This window comes from Vicia villosa, unplaced genomic scaffold (genome assembly GCF_029867415.1).
Source record: "Vicia villosa cultivar HV-30 ecotype Madison, WI unplaced genomic scaffold, Vvil1.0 ctg.000182F_1_1, whole genome shotgun sequence".
NCBI lineage: Eukaryota > Viridiplantae > Streptophyta > Magnoliopsida > Fabales > Fabaceae > Vicia > Vicia villosa.
The window spans coordinates 584,181-609,236 of record NW_026705057.1 but is presented as its reverse complement, the minus strand read 5'-3'; the positions used below and the strand labels follow the sequence as shown (position 1 = coordinate 609,236).

Sequence of the window (25,056 nt, the reverse complement as noted above, 5' to 3'; positions counted from 1 at the left end):
ACAATTGTTCTATTTCTGTAATGATAATGACTCTATATTGTTCAAGTTTCTCTTTTTTTCCACCTCTTTCTATTATTGAATTAACAGTAATATATTTATTATTGGTTTAGGGCATTTCATCTTGCCAACTATACTTATCGTCACCGGATTATCGCCTAGTTAGCAAGGGAAAAGTGCACAACACCTTGGGAGATTTACTTCACCATAGACCTCTCCCGAATGGACACCTGAAAGTATCGGTTGATGTTGTATTAGATCATGATGCGTTTCTATTGGTACCTGACATGGTCTCTGAGACAACATTGCGGCGAGATGCAATAGGGTCATTTGTTGCATGGCCCTCGGAACTCATTTTCATTGATGATGAGGTATGTTGAAAACCATTATGAATCATTTAGTTTTGAAATGTCAATTCTAAACCGTTACGATAATTTTTTTTTACATGATAATTTTAGAATCCTACAAAACCCGCAATTAAGGGTAAAGGGATTTTGCAGCACGATGAGTCTGTTGCATCACTAAAAGAGGTACATTTAAAATGTTAATTATATGATCTGAATCTAAAACTACATGATTTTATAATTTACCAAAGTTATATGATTTTTAGGTATCTGCTCAAGGGTCACAACAAGTAAGCCAACAAATTCGTAGCGTACCACCCAAAGAAAAGGAAAAGGGTCCTCCGAAGGCCGTGGCAAAAAGAGGTGCTTTTGTGCCTCGATACCGGCAGGCGCTTGGAACACTTGTGGATATGTCAAATTTGACGACAGGTGCTATTCGTGAAATTAATATGGATGAAGCTATCTTTGGTTTTGAATTCAACAAAAGAGTTGCACTAGAGGACATGGAAGAGATTTTTAAGCATAAAGAATTAGGCGTCAGTAATATTCACTCATACATCCGGTAATCCGGTCAATATATTATTTAATTAGTCGAACAATTTATTTACACATTTCAATGAAAATAGTCTAATATTTATTATGTTTTTATTTAAGGTTGTTGTATGACAGAATGATGCAAGGGACTGAATTGTCAAACAGATTCCATTTCGTGTCTTCTTCCCATGTCAGCGGAGCAACAATGGATAGGGAACCAGATTCAGTTAGACAGCACTTAGTCGAGAGATTCATGATCACCGGCAATACATAAAGCTTGTATCTTTGGGCGTATAATACTCAACCAATAGGGTTAGTTTTTCATTCTTGGTTCATCTAATCTTTGTTTCTTTTGCGTAGCAAAATTTTCATATCAACTTTTGTTTTAATTTATAGAGCACACTGGTTGTTGCTTGCTATCGATCCTATAAAAGAAGCGGTCTATTATCTGAATTTGGTAGATGGTCAGTGGACCAATTATCCGGATATGAAGTCAATCATTGATAGGTAAGTGAGATCGTTATAAATATTCGTGTATATTTATATATTTAATTATTTCTATGAGATTGATCTAAATATATGTTTTTATTTTGTTAGATCAATACAAGTATTCCGAAGTCAAAGAGACGCACGGGTATCACAGACTAAATAAAACAACATTACTTGGATCAAAGTGCAGGTACATTAATTTTCACAATTTTGCTTATAATAGTTATGCTACTTGATAAAATAAGACAACTATAAAATCTTATTTATTTTTCTATGTAGTGTCCGCAACAGCGAGACAGTACAGATTGCAGATACTTTGTTTTGAGGTTTTTGAAAGAAATCCTTCAAATGAATCAATTAGAGATTCCAATCACGGTATGGATTTATGACTTATGATAATTTTTTATAATTTATTACATTTAACTAAATCATGCATATTATGTTTTTGTTATGTAGTACTTTGATGAATTCTATTCTGCTTCTTACACGAAACTTAAGTTGGAAGAAATCAAAGAAGAATTGTGTCAATTTTATATTCAGCAAAGAATCATATAGGTATGAATACATTATTGTGTGAAAAGTGTTATGAATACATTATTGTGTGACGGATTTTGATAATGACTTTGTGTTAGAGTCTTTAATTGTGTTTGAGCATATTGTTATCTTCATACTTTGCAGGACCAGGACCGTCGGCTCGTCGGATTTTGAGAATTTCGGGTTTTCTAATTTAGTTATTGTTAGAGATGATTTAGTTATATGTATCTGTTGCAAACATGTTAATTGAACTATAATGGTGTATATATTTTATTTTGAATTATAATGGTATTATAATGTCCTACATACGGGTTTTTGTTGAAATAATGGTATATATATATATATATATATATATATATATATATATATATATATATATATATATATATATATATATATGAGGCTTGAATTACAGGTTTAGGGATTATTTATAAAAATATTACAGGTTGAAAAAAAAAATTACAGGTCGAACTGGGTGGCTTAAATTACAAGTTGCACTTTAAACTATTGCGTTTAGCAATGAAAGCGCTTTTAAAAACGCTCTTAAAGGCTTACCTACGAAAGTCTTTTTAATAAAAAGCGCTGCCTAAGATGATAAAAGAAAGCATAAAAGCAGAAAAAAAGCGTTGCTAAAGGCTACTTTAGAAAGCGCTTTTTATATAAAAAGCGCTGCTAAAGACCCACCTACGAAAGCGCTTTTCTATAAAAGCGCTGCTAAAGACCCACCTACGAAAGCGCTTTTCAAAGGAAAGCGCTGTCTGAAGTAAACCAAAGGCAGCGCTTTTATGGCATAAAAAAAGCGTTGTCTTTACCTACGGTAGCGCTTTTAAGCGCTGTAAAAGGCCAAAAAAAGCGCGTTTAATTTGTTTAGAAACTACTTTGTTTACCCAAAATATTATATTATTTACACTGAAAAAATAAATTTTCTTGAAGATTTAGATTTTAGATCTTCAAATCATATAATTTTTAGGAAAAGAAAATATTGGGTGTAGGATATTTTCAATTGCTTTTGTTTGCATTTGTTTCTAAAATAAAACAAAAAATAATTTTGGAATTGAATAACCTATCGATGACGCGTACGGTCAATCGGTTAATTCGAGGAAAGTGTGAATGTACATCCACCCCGTCCAATTTATTTGTGAAGAATTGAATTAATATGATTGGAAAAGATTGTTTTTAGTTGAATAATCAAACGGTAAGGCGTTAAGCCGACTAATTTGTGATTGCAAGATTCTCCAAATATTATGTGTTTTGATGAAGACAACATGTGTGCACTCATAAATATCAAGAAAGGATGTATCAAAGATTGAACTACTCAAATTACTAAAGTCAAAGAAGATTGTCAACATACAGGATCACTTGAAGACTTTATGAAGCTCATCTTTCAAATAGGTACAAACATGTTCTTATAAGAATAAATTAAGTGCTCAAATTCATCCTCAAATCATGTGCATTTTGGCTTGTTAAAAATTCTGTTTTTCTAACTTTTTCAAACTGGAAATCGCTTTCCTATAAGTGGAAATCGATTTTCTATGCGTGCCCAGCCAAATCAGTTTCTGGAAATTTGTTTTTTGCTTATGGAAATCGATTTCCTGTGGTGGTAAATCGATTTCCAGTATCATTTTTTGAATTTTAAGGCACAACGTTTCAGGGAAATCGATTTCCCATAATGGTAAATCGATTTCCATCGTTCCAGAATCTAAAAACAGTATGTTTACAATTTGAACGTGAACCTTTTCTATACCATCAAACTTTGCACCTTTTCATTGTATCATAATCATTCCTAGGGGTGTTAAGACACTATATATATCCTATATTTTCAGAATTCAAATCACCTCTTCTTATTGCAATTTAACATCATTCTATATCATAAAATTTTCATTCAAGTGTTGTGATTACCAAACTTTCAAAAGAATTTTCTGCATTGTCTCATAAATCATAAACAGAAAATTCATATCATATCCATCAACATTTGAGCACTTGTTATTCTTATAAATTGCATGATTGGTAGAGAAGATCAATCAAGTGATTGATACTTTATTTTTCTATTCAAACTCTTATACAAAATCAAAATACTTGTTGTATTCTTGTTATCCAGGATTGTTGGAAACAAGTTAGACACTTTGAGAGGATTGTTCTCATAAGTGGTCTTAGTGAAAAATCCAAGAGGATTGTTCTTGGTCAAAGAGGATTGTTCTTGGTGTTTGGTTAGGCTTGTACAAGATACCAACTATATTGAAATCTCTTACTGCGTAAGGGGACTGGAGTACTCTCGGTTTGTGAGGGGAACCAGGATATATCCTTGTGTCATTTATTTTTCTGCACTTTACATATTTTAGTAACATCACCATAAATCAGAAAAATAATCACCTTTACACCATAAAACCGAAAAAAAATTATAAAGTACCTAATTCACCCCCCCTCTTAGGCATATCTGATACTTACATAATTAAATTTTTAAGCACGTGGTGGATATGCATCCACCTATCCTAATATTTAATAAAAAGAGTTATCATTAATTTAAATTACAAAAAATATTCGATTACGTATGCTATGAAAAATATTTAAAAGCTAACGATTTATTTACAAATGAAGTGAGACTACATCTTCGCAACTTCCAAAAGTATGGAGAAAGTAAACTAAAAGTTTTAGCTTAAGACTCAAGGCTGTGTGGCACGATTTCCTTGACATACTCCATCATGTTTATGGACTCCTTACTTGAGAAAGACATTATGGGTAAAGATATAATTTAGAAGATAAAGATCCTTAACGTACCTACTCCATCGTCTCTCTCTTGGAAACCGCTTTTTTAGCAAAGACACTAGTGCAAGCAAGCTTCCAACGTCTCTTTTGTGCCCTCTATATAAAGATCTGAAGATTCAAAAGTAGCAATAAAAATACATACAACAAAATAGAACATGAACTGTTTCACTCTTTAAGCTTTTATACATACTTGTTGTATTGCACGTAGACTCGAGATCGTCTTACACTTGTATATCTTAGAAATCTCAAGTAACAAGATTTTTGCTTGTGTTGTTTTCTTTGTAACTATGATTGTATCAGGTACATCTTGTTGTAATCCTAAAATTTGCAATCAAGGAATTTCATATAGATAATAACTTTTGATTACAACAAAACGAACATAAACATTCCTAAAACACCACAACATATCTAAGAGCATACAACAATTAAAAAAATCAAAACAACAAATAAAAAGACTTAACACCACAATATATCTAAGAGTATACAATACTCAAAATAATATTATTTGGTACAAACATCATATCCCTAACATCATTGTCATCTCTAACTGGATATCATCATTGTCATCCACAATAGAGATGTATAAAATAATCTCGAAAAATCAAACATGTTCATGTCTTTTACTACTCATGTTAGAACAAGTGAAGAAAATAGTAAGAAAAAAATGAAAAGAGGTGTGAAAAATGATAAAAAGCATACCTCTATTTAAACAAAATGATACCTATTAAAATATAATATTTTACAAATAAAACGTGCACGGTGGCTGAATCTCCTAGGCCTGCCAAGAGGATAGTCATGCTGTTGGCTGTCTAAACATTGGAACTGTCGTTAACACAGAAGTGTTCGGTTCAGCCAGGAACCACATCGAAACGGATGAGACGGAACTTCAAGAATATGAGACGGAACTTGGAAGATTGGAAAAGCATGAGAACTTAGAGAAGAAATCCAAAGGCATTGCATTAAAGGTAGATTCAAAAGAAAGCAAAATGAAAGATGCATCGGATGAAGATGAAAATTTCTTGCTTCTTGTAAAAAAGTTAGGCAAATTTTTTGGTAATAAAAATAATATTGATAATACTAACTATGTCAAAAGAAAGAAATTCTCAAAGCATAAGGTCAAAGAAGCATCCACTTCATCACAAGAAGTTACTTGCTATGAATGTGGGAAACAAGGACACATAAAGCCGGAATGTCCAAAGCTTTCGAAGAAGAATGGATTCAAAGGCAAAAAGGAGTTCAAAAATAAAAAGGCCTACATAGCATGGGAAGATAATGAAGTAAGTTCCTCATCAGACTCCGATAGTGACGAAAGTGCAAACCTAGCACTAATGGCATCACACCACTCCGACGATGAAGAAGGCGAGGTTAGTTATGATGATTCTCTTTTTGATAATGGTGCACAAGGTGCAATAGATGAATTATTAAAAGAATGCAAAATTCTCTATAAAACTATCTCATCTCAAAAGAAAATCATACTATCTTTAAAAGAGAAAGATAAGATAAGTGAAGTAGAACATAAAGATGACAAAAAAAATGATTAGTGTTCAAGAAGATAATGTTGCATGCAAGAACTGTGAATCACTTTCCTTCCAAATTGTCCAATTAAAACGTGTTTTAGAAAGATATGAAAAAGGGCAAATTGGATTGGAAAATGTTCTTAGCACACAAAGATACTCCAATGATAAGAGCGGACTTGGTTTCTCTAAATTTGATAAACCAACATCCAACAAGACTATCTTTGTCAAGGCTAGTAACCAACCAATTCAAGAGAAATTGATCAAGCCTAAAGTAATGCAACATTATCCTAAAAGGAAGAACTTTGTTAAGAAGAAATCTTATCCTCCTAGATATAGAAGTAACTTTGAACCTACTTGTTTTTATTGTGGTATTATTGGTCACACACCCAATGCTTATTATGTAAGGAATTTTAGTGTTCCAAGTGGACATTATGTATGGGTGAAGAAAGGAACTAACTATGATGGACCCAAAGCCATTTGGGTACCTAACAAAACTTAATTTGTTTTGTAGGCATGCTTGAAGACCACTTCAAACCTATGGTATCTAGATAGTGGTTGTTCAAAGCATATGACGGGTGACTTAAACCAATTTTCAGATCTAAGGTTAAAGGCCAAGGGTTTTGTCACTTATGGAGACAACAATAAGGGAAGAATTCTTGGCAAAGGCAAAGTTGGTGCACCACCTTTCACATCCATTAAAGATGTTCTTTATGTTGAAGGACTAAAGCATAATCTTCTAAGCATTAGCCAACTTTGTGACAAAGGCTTCAAGATCAAATTCACCAAAGAGGAATGCTTGATCATCGATGAAGTCACCAATGAGGTAAAACTCAAAGGTACAAGAATTAATAACATTTTTATGATTTCTTTAAATGATTTATCTTTGAAAGTAAAATGTCTTTTGGTAAACAATAATGAATCATGGTTATGGCATAAAAGAGCAGCCCATATTCATATGGATCATTTAAATAAATTAACCAAACATGATCTTGTTATTGGCCTACCTAAGATAAAGTTTGTCAAAGATAAATTATGTGATGCATGTCAAAAGGGAAAGCAAACCAAATCATCTTTCAAACCAAAGAATGTGGTGACTACAACAAGACCACTTCAATTGTTGCATATGGATCTATTTGGTCCATCAAGGACAAGAAGCTTCGGAGGTAATGTATACGCTTTAGTTATTGTTGATGATTATTCTAGATATTCTTGGACTTTGTTTCTTGTGCAGAAAAGTGATGCTTTTAGAGCCTTTAAGAAGTATGCAAAACAAATCCAAAATGAAAAATCATTAAAGATTGTATCCATAAGAAGTGATCATGGTGGAGAGTTTCAAAATGCATCATTTGAAGAATTTTGTGAAGAACATGGTATCTCTCATAATTTTTCAGCACCAAGAACTCCACAACAAAATGGAGTAGTTGAAAGGAAAAATAGGTTTCTAGTGGAACTTGCAAGAACAATGCTTAGTGATGTAAATCTTCCTAAATACTTTTGGGCGGATGCGGTTAGTACGGCATGTTATGTTGGAAATCGAGTAATCATTAGACCTATCTTAAAGAAGACTCCATATGAACTCTTCAAAGGAAGAAAGCCAAACATTGCTCGCTTTCACATTTTTGGATGCAAGTGCTTTGTTCTCAACAATGACAAAGACAATCTTGGTAAGTTTGATGAGAAATCCGACGAAGGTATATTTCTTGGTTATTCTCTTTCTAGTAAAGCATATAGAATTTATAATAAAAGAACTTTAACTATTGAAGAATCCATGCATGTATCTTTTGATGAGACTAACACCTCCAAAGAGGAAATAGTTGTTTGTGATGATGATGATCCTTTAGATTTACCCCCGGAAGAACTTTCAAATGATATAATTGTGAAGGCACCGAAAGTTCAACAAGAAAGTGTTCAACAAGAAAGTATTCAACAAAAAGGTGTACAACAAGAATCAAACACCAATGATCTACCAAAAGAATGGAGAACTCATAGAGATCATCCTATTGATAAAGTTATTGGTGATATTAGCCAAGGAGTTGCAGCAAGATTAAATCTCAAAGATGCTTGCTTACACATGGCTTTTGTTTCTCAAATTGAACCTTCCAAAGTTGATGAAGCCTTAGGAGACGGTCAATGGATAAATGCAATGCAAGAAGAATTAAATCAATTCGAGAGAAATCAATTTTGGGAACTTGTTCCTAGACCAAGTAATAAACACATCATAGGTACTCGATGGGTGTTTAAGAACAAACTTGATGAGAATGGTATAATTGTTCGAAACAAAGCAAGATTGGTGGCCCAAGGTTACAATCAAGAAGAAGGAATTGACTTTGAAGAAACATTTGCTCCGGTTGCAAGGTTAGAAGCTATTCGTCTTTTACTTGCTTATGCATGTTCATTAAATTTTCAGCTTTATCAAATGGACGTCAAGAGCGCATTCTTAAATGGCTACATCAATGAAGAAGTCTATGTCAAACAACCCCCGGGATTTGAAGACTTCAAGAATCCTACACATGTCTTTAAGTTGAGAAAGGCTCTTTACGGCTTAAAGCAAGCACCAAGAGCATGGTATGATAGACTTAGCAATTTTTTGTGTGAAAAGGGTTTCGAAAAGGGTAAGGTTGATAAAACTTTGTTCATTAAGAAAATCAAGAGTAACACTTTATTGGTTCAAGTCTATGTTGATGATATCATTTTTGGATCGACTAACAAAGAAATGTGTGAGGAATTCTCAGTGATGATGCAAGGAGAATTCGAGATGTCTATGATGGGAAAGATGAACTACTTTCTTGGACTACAAATTAAGCAACTCAAAGATGGAATCTTTATCAATCAATCTAAATATTGTAAAGAACTATTGAAGAAGTTTGATATGGATAATTGTAAAGCAATGAATACTCCAATGGGCTCTAGTACATATGTTGATCAAGATGAATCTGGTACTCCAATTGATATTACTAAGTATCGAGGTATGATTGGTTCTTTATTGTATTTAACGGCAAGCCGTCCTGACATAATGTTTAGTGTTTGTCTTTGTGCTCGTTTTCAAGCAAATCCAAAGGAATCACATCTTATTGCGGTTAAAAGGATCATGAAGTATCTCAAAGGAACAAACAACGTTGGCTTATGGTATCCTAAAGGTAGTGTTTGCAATTTAGTTGGTTATTCTGATGCGGATTATGCAGGATGTAAAAATGATCGTAAAAGCACAAGTGGCACTTGTCACATTCTTGGAAATGCATTAGTATCATGGGCTTGTAAAAAGCAAGCATGTGTTGCTCTTAGCACGGCCGAAGCGGAATACATAGCAGCGGGTAGTTGTTGTGCACAAATTCTTTGGCTTAAGCAACAACTTCGTGACTACGGACTTGATCTAGGATGCATTCCTCTTCGATGCGACAACACAAGTGCAATTAATATCACAAAAAATCCGGTCATGCACTCAAGAACCAAACACATAGACATTCGACATCATTTTCTCCGAGACCATGTTCTTCAAGGAGATGTCGAAGTAACATTTGTGGATACTCATAACCAACTTGCGGATATCTTTACCAAACCGCTTGCAAAAGAACCATTTTACAAAATTCGGAGAGAACTCGGAATTTTAGATGAGAATGATGTTTGAATCATATGATATAAAGTTTCGATATTTAAGGTACATGCTATCATTCTTTACTTCACTTAAATTTCTTTAAAATTATCTTCACAATTTTATTTGTGAAATCATATTTTTACATTTTATATTGTGTTACTTTATTTTTAATTATACTCACATATTGCCTAAACATGTTAGTGTGATGTTATATATTATTCCATAAGTGTTCCTATAATATTTTCAAAGTCACAAAGCTACTGTTTCAGTAATTTTGGGCAAAAATTGTCACGGAAATCGATTTACCCTCACAGGAAATCGATTTCCTTCAGCGAAAATCTCAAAATCTGGGTTCTGGAATGCTGTTTGCGAAGCTGGAAATCGATTCCTTCCCATAGGAAATCGATTTCCGTAACCTTACACAGAATATTAATATACGTTATTGTTGTACGTTTTTCTTATTTATTTAATTTCTTTTACTATTCTGTTTCTATATGTTTTATGCATTGTATGTATTCTAATTTTGGGTCAAACTAGCATTCACTCTCTCTTCCATTCTTCAACTACTCTCCTTGGTAACATACAAAGTATTCAACACAATCTTCATTGCCCACTTAAATCTCTCCATCTCCCAACTCTATCTCCATTAAAACCCACTTATCCCAACTATTATAAAACCTTATTCTCTCTTCTTCTCACAAAATAAGTCATTCTCAAAAGTGCTTATTTTGTGAACCCTAACACCAAAAACGAAAATCACTCTCTCCCTCACAAAATTTCACCTCACAAAAACTCTTCCATGGCACCTCCAAAAAGATCAAGAGGAAAAGCTCCCATGGTTGTCAACTCCGACACTGACTCTGAGCAAGAACTCCCTCCGGTACGGCAACGCAAAGCATTCTTCAACTTCAAACAAAGAGCCATCATCACACCTAAATTTGGTAATCTTACTTCATTCCCTAACACTAGCTTCAATTTCCCTGAAATACTAGCTTTTCAAAAGATGGATGAGTTTGTTTCTGATGCTGGCCCTTACTATCCGGTTTTGGTTAGAATCTTTTATGCTCACCTTAGGATAGATGATACTCTTACATTACATTCTAAGGTTAAAAATGTTGACATTGTTATGACCATAGAAGAATTTGGTAGATGTTTGGGTGTTCCTTATGAAGGTGTACGAATTATGCGCGGTTATGTTCCGGAAGAACTAGGAGCTCTTAACTATGAAATGATGGAATTTTATTTTGGAATAAGTCGTATTTCTAGAGAGGAGTTTTATGCTAAACACATTCAATCCGGTTCATCCAAGATGTTTGTCTCTAGCAAGAATTTGTCGGTAAGTGACCGAATGCTTCATTACTTTCTTGCTCATGTGCTTGTTCCAAAAGGCAACAATTATACTAACGTAGGAGAAGTTGATATGATGCTTCTATGTGCCATGAAAAATGTTATGCCGGTAAATTGGGCCTATGTGATTCTCCGCCATATGGAATACTGTTTTTCTTTGACAAGTGGGCTACCATATGCTCGCCCAATTTCCAAAATTTTTGAAGCCTCTAGAATTCCATTAGGCAAGGAACCCACAAAGAAAATGGGGAAGACAAGCTTAATTTCAAGTGACAATTGTTTGAGAAATATGGGAATTTTTAAAGATAATGATGGCCTTTACAAACATAATGATGGTGAGAATGCACAAGCACCTTCCGACATACCCGAAGGAGGCTTTACCATGGAATTCCTTTACAAGAAACTTCTCTAAATGGAAATCCGTAACATTCATGAACATCAAAAAACCCGGAATGAGTTTAATCATCGCTTTGATCAACTTCAACAACAACTTGAGAATTCCGGAGATGAAGAAGAAGAAGAAGAAGAAGAAGAAGAAGAAGAAGATGTTGGAAATGAAGAGATGAATGCTAGTGACTAGTTCTCTTATGTGTCTTATTTTCTATTTTTATTTCTTAGTATGTTTTGTGGTACTTTAGACAATTTTCATTTTGTTATGTTATGTTATGGTTTTAAGTTCTTCTTTTTTAGACATAATTAGTAGTATTATGTTATGATTATGGTTTAGACAAAATTATTATCATTATGCTATGTTTATTTGTGTTATTAAGTCTCTTTTTTACTATATTGCATTTTATATATTTTGTCCATGTTTTACCTCTTTTCCCCATCCTTTTTGATAATAACAAAGGGGGAGAAGAAACTTGTATTTTTTGCTTTTTAGTCTAAATTATGCAGCCTCATGGATAAAAAAATTTGTCTCAAGACTCATTCAAGTTATGATAAACAATTTGTTAAAAGAGGAGTCATCAACATAGGGGGAGCATAAGGACTTGTCAAGCAAAAATCACTTTTAAAGCTTATTGGTTGTCATCATCAAAAAGGGGGAGAATGTGATTGCAAGCTTCTCCAAATATTATGTGTTTTGATGAAGACAACATGTGTGCACTCATAAATATCAAGAAAGGACGTATCAAAGATTGAACTACTCAAATTAATAAAGTCAGAGAAGATTGTCAACATACAAGATCACTTGAAGAATTTATGAAGCTCATCTTTCAAATAGGTACAAACATGTTCTTATAAGAATAAATTAAGTGCTCAAATTCATCCTCAAATCATGTGCATTTTGGCTTGTTAAAAATTCTGTTTTTCTAACTTTTTCAAACTGGAAATCGCTTTCCTATAAGTGGAAATCGATTTCCTATGCGTTCCTAGCCAAATCAGTTTCTGGAAATTTGTTTTTTGCTTGTGGAAATCGATTTCCTGTGGTGGAAAATCGATTTCCAGTATCAGTTTTTGAATTTTAAGGCACAACGTTTCAGGGAAATCGATTTCCCATAATGGTAAATCGATTTCCATCGTTCCAGAATCTAAAAACAGTATGTTTACAATTTGAACGTGAACCTTTTCTATACCATTAAACTTTGCACCTTTTCATTGTATCATAATCATTCCTAGGGGTGTTAAGACACTATATATATCCTATATTTTCAGAATTCAAATCACCTCTTCCTATTGCAATTTAACATCATTCTATATCATAAAAGTTTCATTCAAGTGTTGTGATTACCAAACTTTCAAAAGAATTTTCTGCATTGTCTCATAAATCATAAACAGAAAATTCATATCATATCCATCAACATTTGAGAACTTGTTATTCTTATAAATTGCATGATTGGTAGAGAAGATCAATCAAGTGATTGATACTTTATTTTTCTATTCAAACTCTTATACAAAATCAAAATACTTGTTGTATTCTTGTTACCCAGGATTGTTGGAAACAAGTTAGACACTTTGAGAGGATTGTTCTCATAAGTGGTCTTAGTGAAAAATCCAAGAGGATTGTTCTTGGTCCAAGAGGATTGTTCTTGGTGTTTGGTTAGGCTTGTACAAGATACCAACTATATTGAAATCTCTTACTGCGTAAGGGGACTGGAGTACTCTCGGTTTGTGAGGGGAACCAGGATATATCCTTGTGTCATTTATTTTTCTGCACTTTACATATTTTAGTAACATCACCATAAATCAGAAAAATAATCACCTTTACACCATAAAACCGAAAAAAAATTATAAAGTACCTTATTCACCCCCCCCCCCCCCCCCTCTTAGGCATATTTGATACTTACATAATTAAATTTTTAAGCACGTGGTGGATATGCATCCACCTATCCTAATATTTAATAAAAAGAGTTATCATTAATTTAAATTACAAAAAATATTTGATTACGTATGCTATGAAAAATATTTAAAAGCTAACGATTTATTTACAAATGAAGTGAGACTACATCTTCTCAACTTCCTTAACATACTCCATCATGTTTATGGACTCCTTACTTGAGAAAGACATTATGGGTAAAGATATAATTTAGAACATAAAGATCCTTAACGTACCTATCCATCGTCTCTCTCTTGGAAACCGCTTTTTTAGCAAAGACACTAGTGCAAGCAAGCTTCCAACGTCTCTTTTGTGCCCTCTATATAAAGATCTGAAGATTCAAAAGTAGCAATAAAAATACATACAACAAAATAGAACATGAACTGTTTCACTCTTTAAGCTTTTATACATACTTGTTGTATTGCACGTAGACTCGAGATCGTCTTACACTTGTATATCTTAGAAATCTCAAGTAACAAGATTTTTGCTTGTGTTGTATTCTTTGTAACTATGATTGTATCAGGTACATCTTGTTGTAATCCTAAAATTTGCAATCAAGGAATTTCATATAGATAATAGCTTTTGATTACAACAAAACGAACATAATCATTCCTAAAACACCACAACATATCTAAGAGCATACAACAATTAAAAAAATCAAAACAACAAATAAAAAGACTTAACACCACAATATGTCTAAGAGTATACAATACTCAAAATAATATTATTTGGTACAAACATCATATCCCTAACATCATTGTCATCTCTAACTGGATATCATCATTGTCATTCACAATAGAGATGTATAAAATAATCTCGAAAAATCAAACATGTTCATGTCTTTTACTACTCATGTTAGAACAAGTGAAGAAAATAGTAAGAAAAAAATGAAAAGAGGTGTGAAAAATGATAAAAAGCATACCTCTATTTAAACAAAATGATACCTATTAAAATATAATATTTTACAAATAAAACGTGCACGGTGGCTGAATCTCCTAGGCCTGCGCAAGAGGATAGTCATGCTGCTGGCTGTCTAAACATTGGAACTGTCGTTAACACAGAAGTGTTCGGTTCAGCCAGGAACCACAGCAAAACGGATGAATCCTTAGAGTCCGGGCAGCATCTTACGGATATGCTGCAACAACTGGTGGAAACCCTTGATCGTGTTCTGATTAGGGAGTATAGTGAGGATAGTTTCTCGTGGGCTCGGACTACTAATGGAGTTTTTTCCGTTAAGTCATGCTATGATTTTTTTAAGGCTTCTCTTTCCGGTCCCCCATTGGATAGCAAGAAGGTTTTGGCGTTAAACTATCTTTGGAAGTGCAAAGTGCCTTCGAAAATTCTAGTTTTTGGATGGAGATTTATACACAATCGTATAGCCACTAGGGATCAATTGGTGAGAAGGGTAGTGTTGGTGGAAGGTATGGATTCTTTATGTCTTTTATGTATGGAGAAGGAGGAATCTCAATCTCACCTTTTCTTCTCTTGTGAAATTACTTCACGCATTTGGAGAAGGGTGTTTATGTGGCTAGATTTAGCCGACTTTTTTACTCTCGAGGAGTTTGGTGACTTTTTCTACAATTATGAGAAGATTCAATGTTTAAATAAGAGAATGATTGTGGCCTATGTATGGCTTGCTACGATTTGGTCTATATGGACAAAGCGTAACGCGGTGATCTTTAGAGAGGAACCGTTTAGCTTTACCGATTGTATGTCGGAGATTATTTTCAACTCTTGGAGGTGGTTATCTTCTCTTCATAAGAAGGTGAACTTTGGTAATTTTTATCTTTGGAATATTCGACCTCTAGATTGTTTTTTGAGGTAGGAGCTTTCCTTTTTGTATTGGGGTGGAGCATCCCTTTTGCTCCTATTAATTCCAATTGTTTATTTAAAAATACAAATAAAACGTGCAACACATTAAAGACAGATGAATTAGCGCCTTCTACTAACACTTATATATAGACGCCAATTGAATTGACATTGTCTATAGGAGAATCCAACTCAATTGACTTGACCTATAATTTGTCCAATGCAAATGTCAATTCATTTGACTTGTGCTCTACGTTTTAAAAATGTTTTGTTTAAAATTTGAGTAGTTTGGAATTAATGCAGAAATATAATTATTTAAAAGAATTCGTTGGAAAACATTGTTATTTTGAAAAAAAAAAAAATCGAACTTTCATGCTCCCGTAAAAAAAATATTGATGGCCTTAAAATCTAATATATACAATACCTATAGGCTATAGAGGTCGAGAAATTTCAAATAATGCATAACTTTTAGGGATTAAGTTGATATAACAATACTCTCAAATCCTTGCTTCATGTTATACATATACAATATTTGCTATAAAAAAATAAACTATGATCTAACTATGCACTCAACTAATACATACATGTCAAGACAATATTATTAATCTTGAAAGGTTATCAAATTGATGAAAATCTAGAGATTCAAAAAGGTATGAATTTTTATGATTAGAGTTTTTTTAAGAGGCGTTATTACTAAGTGTGTTAAAGAGACAAACATAACATATTTATTTACTTTAGAAACATTTAATAATGAATATATCTTTTGGAATGTTTTTCAGAAACAAGTACTAAAAACTATTAAACTATAGTACATTACAAAGTAATAAAACAATCTTTTATATGCAAAGAGGTGAAAGTACTATTGTAATTATGAAGTTTTTTTATTGTGAAATTTTCTTTCTTTCTCTATTTCTTGTTATTATGAACGTTGAAGGTTAGTCATTCTTATACTTTTCAAATTTTCTTTTTCATTTGTAATTATTTTATTACAATTTAGTAAATTATATTTGTTATCTTTTTTCACTATAGCGGTGAAGAATAAATGTCGACATGATTCAGATTGTCCTAAAACTATGTGTCCACGTCCGACAATATACAAGTGTGCCTCCCTTCATTATGGATATCTTTTAAAATTGGCTAAATTACCTCCAAGATTCTTTAAGTTATTTCATTGTAACAAGTCAGTCATTTATATTTTTTTCATTACATGTGGATCCTTTAGGTTAATTAACGCGTGCACCGTTGACCTATTTCTAATTTATTTTGTTCTATAAATTTTATTTTAACTTCTAAAATTCATATTAAACCCGTTTTGGGTCCAAAAATTATAAAAAAATTCTTAAAAATATTTCTTCTCATTTTACACTTTGTGTAATTTTATGAGAATTTTATTTTCTGTTTTACTATTTTTCTTTAATTTCTTTTTTGCGTGCATTTTAATTAGTTTAAAAATACTTTTATACACTAAAAATTTTGAAAATTTTATTATATGATTCAATGATGCTCTTTGACCATGTTACGTGACATATAAGTACCATTTAATGTTACTTCAGCTTTTTTGAAAAGGATTTTGAGAAAAAGGTCAACGGTACAGCGTTAGTTAATATAAAGGACCAACATGTAACGAAAAAGGACTAACTTGTTACAATTAAAATATAAAGGACTAACTTGTTACAATTAAAAAACTTAAAGGACCCAGGAGGTAATTTAGCCTTTAAAATTTGGAGTTCCATAAATAAATTTAATCCACCAATATCGATTTTGTCATTATGTTTTAATGATCGTTCAAGGTTAAAACAATTGTCTTTTAAATTTTCAACTTCAATGGATTTTAACATCTCAACACTAAATAAAAAACTAAAAATATCACTATATATTTTAAAATTTTCAAATATACTTTAAAATGAAGTGATTGTTTGATCTATTGTATATAGGGTTAAATATGTTTTTGTTCCCTCTAAATATAGTCAATTTCATTTTTAGTCCCTCAAAATATTTTCTTCAAAGAATGGTCCTCCTAAAGTTTTTCGTCCACACTTTTGATCATCCTATCAACGCCTGTTAATAGAAGCTGATATGACACGCCATCTGGCAGTGCCAACGTGACAAGATGCTAACGTGTCTTGCCACGTGGCTAAGTTCAAGAATATACCTGAGCCCATAAAAATTGTAGCTAATCCGTAGCCAAATTCGTACCTAATAAATCTCTAACAAATTTAAAAACCAGCAAATTTATCATATTAAAAACCATGTGTCGACGTATGAGTGTCGGTGTCGTGTTTTCGATGTCCGTGTTTCGTAGACGAGGAGTACCTTTCTTAGAAGCTTTGGCATATTCAACACCACTTTAGGGTTCTTTTCTTTCCTTTATTTTTCACATATTATATGTGCTAGGCTCTGCAACCCTGAAGCCTCGAAAACAAGTGCCTCAATTTAAACAGTTTTAAAGGCATGCTTTCATTATAGTCCACAAGGCAATCTTATAATTGTGTTGGATATAATTGTAGTAATGATTAAAAGACTATGCTCATGAAGAATAATGATGAGTCATGGACAATATGATAAATTTTTTGGTTCTTGGATTTGTTAGAGATTAGCAACGAATTAAACTACGGATTAGCTACAATTTTTTATAGGCTCAAGTATATTCTTGAACTTAGCCACGTGGCATGACATGTCAGCATGTTGTCACGTTGGCACGGCCACATGACGTGCTACATCATTTTCTGTTAATCGACGTTGACAGTAGGGACCAAAAGTGTGGATGGAAAACTTTAGGAGGACAATTCTTTAAAGGAAATATTTTGAGGGACTAAAATTGAAATTGCCTATATTTAGAGGGACCAAAAACATATTTAACACTTGTATATAAGTAGTAATCAGTTTTAAATGATTCTTCAGGAGATTTAATAAATTCATTGTTAGTAATCTCATCAAATTGTTTCTTTCTACAAACAATACATTTTTCACGAAATTTTGGTTTTACATCCATTTCAAAAGCAATTCCTTCTGCTGAAATCATAGCATTTTCAAATCAATTTCCCTATTTTTTTTTATAAAAAAAAAAGTCATTTCAATTATTGTGTAGTAATTCAAACTTAGTGAGTTTAGTTTAGAAATGCAGTTACATGTTGATTGTATATAGTTTGTTACTTCATGTATGTATAATAACAACTTGTGTATAATGTAATAGACTCTCACACTCACTCAATCAATAATAATTAATAATCTCTTCCTTCACTCCACAACTCTCTCTCTCTCACAATTATTTCTTGCATTTTTCACATTGTTCTGATAACACCAACATTTGGTATCATGAGACTGGTTTAGTTCCAAGAACCAATAACGATTAAATATGTGACAATCACTTCCTTATAAATCTTCTAATTCTTGATAGAAAGAATTAAGGAATATGGTGCATCCAAATGAGAGTGATCTTCAACGTTCAAGATGTGCCCGACTATGTAACATAAGGGCTTCAACTGCTAGAAGAAAATACTATTGACGCTCAGAGATTGGCATACAAGGAATCCAAGAAGAGAGATCAGAAGAAACTGTTTTACATTCATCAATGTGTCGAAGCAAAGGTGTTTGAGAAAATTGATTTTTAACATAAATATCAAAGATATTAATGATAGATAGTAACAAATGAATAACTGAAGGTCATAGTAATATATCTACAATTAAAAGAAAAAAAGACAATCTAAATAATATTTATTAATACCTTATTTTATTTCATAATCATCATCTTAAATAACAACAACATAAAATTACATTTTTAAAACTTAAATAAGAAAATAAGAAAAAAACAACTTATTAAGCGCCAACAATAACTAAATGACGATTCATGAAAAATTGTAGTAGAGAAATTGGGTACTCTCTTAAATATAACACCAAATACATCATGTGGCTTCATCCTTTTTCCGATCGCAGTTGCGGAGATGTAAATCATAATTTTTCCTACTAAATTCAACATCAATCACCATAAAACTACTTAACGATTCGTTTACACATAAACACCTACGCTCTACACACATTGCTATTTTGGAATGATGACACTTCATGAAACCACAATCCAAATTCTTATAACATAGTTTACCTGTAAGAAGAAAAGATGATAAAGTAATATAAATTAATTTGTGAAATAATTGTGTTAAATTAAATAAGAAAATTTCAAAAACAATCAAATCGACTTACATTCAACATTTGCTGCAGAAAAAAATAGTAAAACAATGATAGTTATAACATGAATAAAATTCACAATTTTAGCCATAATTTCCCTTTTTCATTTCCATGTAAGGGATGAATTTATCACTTTATAAGTTATAATGTTACCTCTATTTACATCAATAAAATAATTTTTAGCTCTTATGAAATAGTAAAAAGTATTTTTTAAAATAAAAAATAATATTAAATGTTCCTGAAGTATATTAATACATTGTATTTGCCCATTTAAGACATTTAGTAGAGCGGCCAAATTAAAAATTTATCAATTATGTGTTTGCAAGTAACTAGACATTTAAGTTACCAAAATATAATAATTAGACATATATCCATGCGATTTACCGAAAAGTTCTATTAAATTATTATATTTTCATTTTTTTAATATATATATATATATATATATATATATATATATATATATATATATATATATATATATATATATATATATATATATATATATATATATATATATATATATATATATAAATGTTTTTCGTATATTATTCTTCTTTATTTTTTAATATATTCTAATTATTTTAAGAATTTAATTGAAATATATTGTCAGTGTAAAGAAGTTATACACTGTGAATGAATCACAACCGTTAATTTGGTAAGAATATTTGAGTTTTAGTTTAATCACTACAAGAAATAAGATATTTGGCAACGATTTTTTCTCAGCGACTTTAAATTTGTTGGCAATAACATACATATAGCAATGACTAATTTTAGTCGTTGTAATAAGTTATTATTTTCTCAACAATTTCATTACTGTTGGGAAAAATGGCCTATCGCAACAGTAAATATTTTTGTTGAAATTTTTTTTTAATAAGCAATTGATTATATAGCTCGCACTAGGGGTGCAACCCTTACAAAGAGACGCTAAATAGCGTTTGAACAGGATAAAGGAAGTTTAAACCATTCATAATAAATGGCACTAAACTTGGAATAACCAAAAGACAACCAACTCCACGAAAGGAAGATGATATTGGAACAAACCACATCATAGCAAAAAGCTTTCCCCTTGAAGATTATGGATACAACTTTTTCATATGCATATTGCGACGACTAATATAAATCGTTATAATAAGTTAATTTTTGCAACGTCGAAAAAAACTTTTTATAAATTTAATGCTAGGTTAAAAATTTATTAATTAATTTATTTTTAAGGGAATTTTTATTTTATACATAAAAATATTTGTCGCAAGGATAATAAACTATATATCAAAAAATAAGAATATGACTTTAAAAATTATTATATTTATATATATATATATATATATTTATATATATATATATATATATATATATATATATATATATATATATATATATATATATATATATATATATATATATATACTCGTTTTCTCTTTAAATAAAATAAAAATAAATAGATTATAAATAAAAATATCAACTCAACATTTTCTTTAAACTTTTCAAAGGGGAATTCTTACTTCGTTGAAATAAATTATAAATAAAGCTTATCAAATATTACATATTAAATAAAAAATTGTATTTCATTACATTTAAGTTATATAATTTTATCAAACGTGTTGTACCCAAAAAAAATTATTAAACATAAGTATAATAAAACTTTTACGTAATATTGATGCAAATACTTTTTTCTTCTCTTTTGAGAAGGCTCTGCTAGGGCTTGGTCTTTCTTCTCAATTGAGAAGTCTTGTTTCTTTCTTTCTGGTTCTTGGTCTTTCAAGTTTGGTTTTGCAAGCACATTATGGCAAGCTCGAGTTTCGCAGATCTGTCCTTAGGGGATGAAGGAGGGGAAGAGGGTTTTTGTTTCGATGTGGAGGAAGATACGGTAATAGCGGAGGAATTAAGTTTGTGCATTGTCTGGAGATTCCTTTGCGACAGGCCTATCCATTTTGTGTCTATGAAATCGCGAATGGCGGATATCATGAGACCGCTCAAGGGTGTTGCGATCAAAGAAGCTAACGGTCTCTACTTGTTCCAATTTGCTCATAAATTGGATATGGAGGCTGTTCTTAACGGCTGCCCCTGAACATATGATGGTCATCTATTAATTCTGAAGAGGTTGAGAATCGGTGTGCAGATAGAAAATATAGCTCTTTACTTTGTGGATTTCTGGGTCCAGATTCATAACCTTCCTGCAGGACTCATGATGGAGAAAGTTGGTACGACACTGGCAAATTTTATTGGTTCCTTTGTGGACTATGATAAGCAGAATAATACGAGTTTTTGGAAACAATATATGAGAATCTGAGTCAAGCTTGATGTCCGCAAACCTTTGAAGCAGAACACTAAAGTGAAGAATAAAGGAGGGGAATGGTGTACTGTTAATTTTAAATATGAGAAGTTAAGTTTATTCTACTATGTATGCGGTATACTGGGACATTCTGAGCAACGATGTGAAGTTAGGTTTGCTATGGTAGAAGATGATGGGACTAGGGGTTGGTCGTCGGAAATTAAAGCTGAGACAAGGCGGTATGGCGGCGGAGGGGCACCTTCACGGTGGCTGGAGGAGGAGACAAGTAGTGGAGATCGGAGAGGTACCAAAAGTCAGTATGCGCGTGAATCCCACGGCTAGAAGGGCGCACGTGATGATCCTGTGGAAGAGCAGCGGACCCCACCTGAGGCCTTCGCTGATGCACAATACACGCCTCGACCAAATCAGCCAATTGAAAGCAATTTCAATGGCATTAAAGCCTTATCATTGGTGAATCATGATCTTGCAAAAATTGCTCATTATGTTCCCCCACGTGGTGGACATGTTCAGAGTCAAATAAAAACATTCCAAGAATGTTTCCCTATTCCCTTAAATGCACAGAAACCAATTAATTCTCCTATGGGACAGATGTATTCCCCACACAAGACAACCGTTTTGACTATCCCTACTACCCCTAAACCAGCGGACCCCACCAATTCCTCTTTGCAATTGATTTCACCCCCACCAACAAACGAAACCACGATTTTAGCAACCCAACCAAACATTAACCAACCAGACTCCTTCATGCACACAAAACAAAATTCTACACAAATTTCTCAACAACCTTTGTCAATCCACACTACACAATTGATGCTCTCCCTTAACCCTAAGCCTTTTAAATTCAAAACTAAAACCAACTCTTCCAAACCCAGTCAACTATCCCATAAAACACATGAAGATACCCGCAACAGTACCGTTAACATGGAACCAATTCTCCTATCTCTTTCAGATCATTGCAGCAGCAGTCCCTTACACTTACACCAACCTAGTGTCCAGCTGAACCAAGTAGAGGGGGAACATGGCGAAAAAAAGCGAAGACGTGAGGTGGTCGATGAAACTGTCAAGACTTTAAATTCGAGTGCAACAACTCAGCATTTTTTATCGGCAAGTTCTGGCAGCCAGGACTGCCGGGAATCATGAAAATCTTAAGCTGGAACTGCCGGGGTCTGAGCAATCCGTGTGCAATTCCGAATTTGAAAAAGCTGGCTCAGCAGCATCGTCCGGATATTATTTTTCTATCAGAAACATTGACTAACAGTCGTAGGTTGGAAGCTATTCATGTTACGCTGAAATTTGAAGTGTGTTTGTCTATTGATGTGGAGGGAAGGAGTGGTGGACTAGCAGTCCTCTGGAGGCATACTGGTTCTTGCTGTGTGAGCAACTTCACTAGAAACTTCATAAATCTTGTTATAAAGGATGAGAACCGTGGTGATTGGCGGTTGTCGTGTTACTATGGATTTCCAGAGAGAAATAGGAGAAAGATGGCTTGGGATATGATGAGGGATATTCGTAATATGTCGCACTTACCGTGGTGCATTATCGGCAATTTTAATGACCTCTTGTCGCAAGAGGATAAGCGAGGGATTCACACTCATCCTAATTGGCTTTGTACGGGATTTCGGCAAGCTGTGACTGATTGTGATCTGATAGATATTGCTCTAGAAGGATACCAATATACGTGGGTTAGAAGTCGAGGCTCAGCGCATATGGTTGAGGAAAGGTTAGATCGGGCTATGGCAACGTTAGAATGATTGGACTTATTCCCGCATGTTTCTCTGAAAAATCTCATGGCTGCCCATTCTGACCACAATCCTATTTTATTATCCTGTGATATTCCGCAGAGCTGCACCTATAGGAGGAAGTTTCGCTTCGAGAATAGCTGGTTGCAGGAACCAGATATTGATGTCGTTGTTCATGAGGGGTGGCTGAACGGAGGGAACATTAACGTGGAGGGAAGTCTAGTTAATTGTGCTAATAACCTGGAAGTGTGGAGTAGAAATAGGAGAAGGAGTTTGAGGAGTGATCTTGACCGTTGTCGAGCTACGATGGAGTTATATAGAGGGGAGAATGATGATTTTGTAGGGGAAAGATTCATTGAGGCCCAGGCTGAGTATAATAAAGCTCTTCTTAAAGAGGATTTATATTGGGCAGCGCGCTAAAATGCATTGGCTGCGAAATGGCGAGATGAACACCAAGTTCTTTCACCAATCTACTACTGCAAGGAAAAATTTTAAAAGGATTGACATGTTACAAAATGAAGATGGCAGCGAAACGAGAGAGCAAGCCTCCCTCTGTGACATTGCCAAGAATTATTTTGAAGAGCTATTCTGCGTTGGCTTCGGAGATTATGATCCGGTTCTTAGCTTGATTCAACAAAAGATTACCGAAGCCGATAACACTCAGTTGCTTCAACCTTTATCTATGCTGGAAGTTAAGACTGCCCTTTTCGATATGCACCCTGACAAGTCTCCGGGTCCGGATGGTTTCAATCCCGCATTCTTTCAAGAGTACTGGGAAGTTTGTGGGGAGGATATATACCATGCAGCTTTGATTTGGCTTGATCGAGGTTTCTTTCCACCTTCGCTTAATGATACTAATATTTGCCTAATTCCTCAGAGTACTAATCTGAGTACTATGAAAGAATTTAGGCCCATCTCTCTTTGTAATGTGATTTATAAGATTGTTTTGAAAGCCTTGGCTAACAGACTCCAAAAAGTGTTGGATAAGTGTGTGTCTGAAGAACAACCGGCTTTTGTGGAAGGTAGATCTATCTTACATAATGCGTTGATTGCTTCCGAAATCATCCATCACCTGAAGAGGAAGACGAGTGGTAGGAAAGCGTCGTTGGCTCTAAAGATTGATATTAGTAAGTCCTATGATAAGGTGGACTGGGGTTTCTTGAAGGGGATGCTGATGAGATTGGGTTTTGCGGATAAATGGATCCACTGGATCATGATGTGCGTTACTTCGGTGAATTATTCTGTGCTTGTTAACACTGATAGTGTTGGACCTATAGAACCAGGAAGAGGCTTGAGGCAAGGAGACCCACTGTCTCTTTATCTCTTCATTATTTTATCAGAAGGTCTTACCACCCTTATTAAGAGTTTTGTGGCCAGGGGTGATATCCATGGCATCCAAGTTTGCAGAGGGGCACCCAGTGTGTCCCATCTGCTTTTTGCTGACGATTGTTTTTTATTTTGCAGGGCCAATCTTTCTGAAGTTCATCATATCATGAAGATTCTTGATTTATATGCTAAAGCGGCTGGTCAGGAGATTAATCTGACAAAGTCGGAGGTGTTCTTTAGTCGTAACCTGAGCATTCCCGCGCAAGAGGATCTTGC

At 33.4% G+C, this 25,056-nt stretch overlaps 1 long non-coding RNA gene across 1 annotated transcript; it reads right to left on the bottom strand.

Annotated features, from left to right (window-relative positions):
* Positions 1-13,670: 13,670 nt before the first annotated feature.
* Positions 13,671-13,981, bottom strand: LOC131625066 (uncharacterized). The gene is made up of 2 exons (XR_009290727.1): positions 13,848-13,981; positions 13,671-13,765 (listed from the first exon to the last, which is right to left on the bottom strand). It is a non-coding gene; the product is annotated as an uncharacterized LOC131625066 (long non-coding RNA).
* Positions 13,982-25,056: the final 11,075 nt, after the last annotated feature.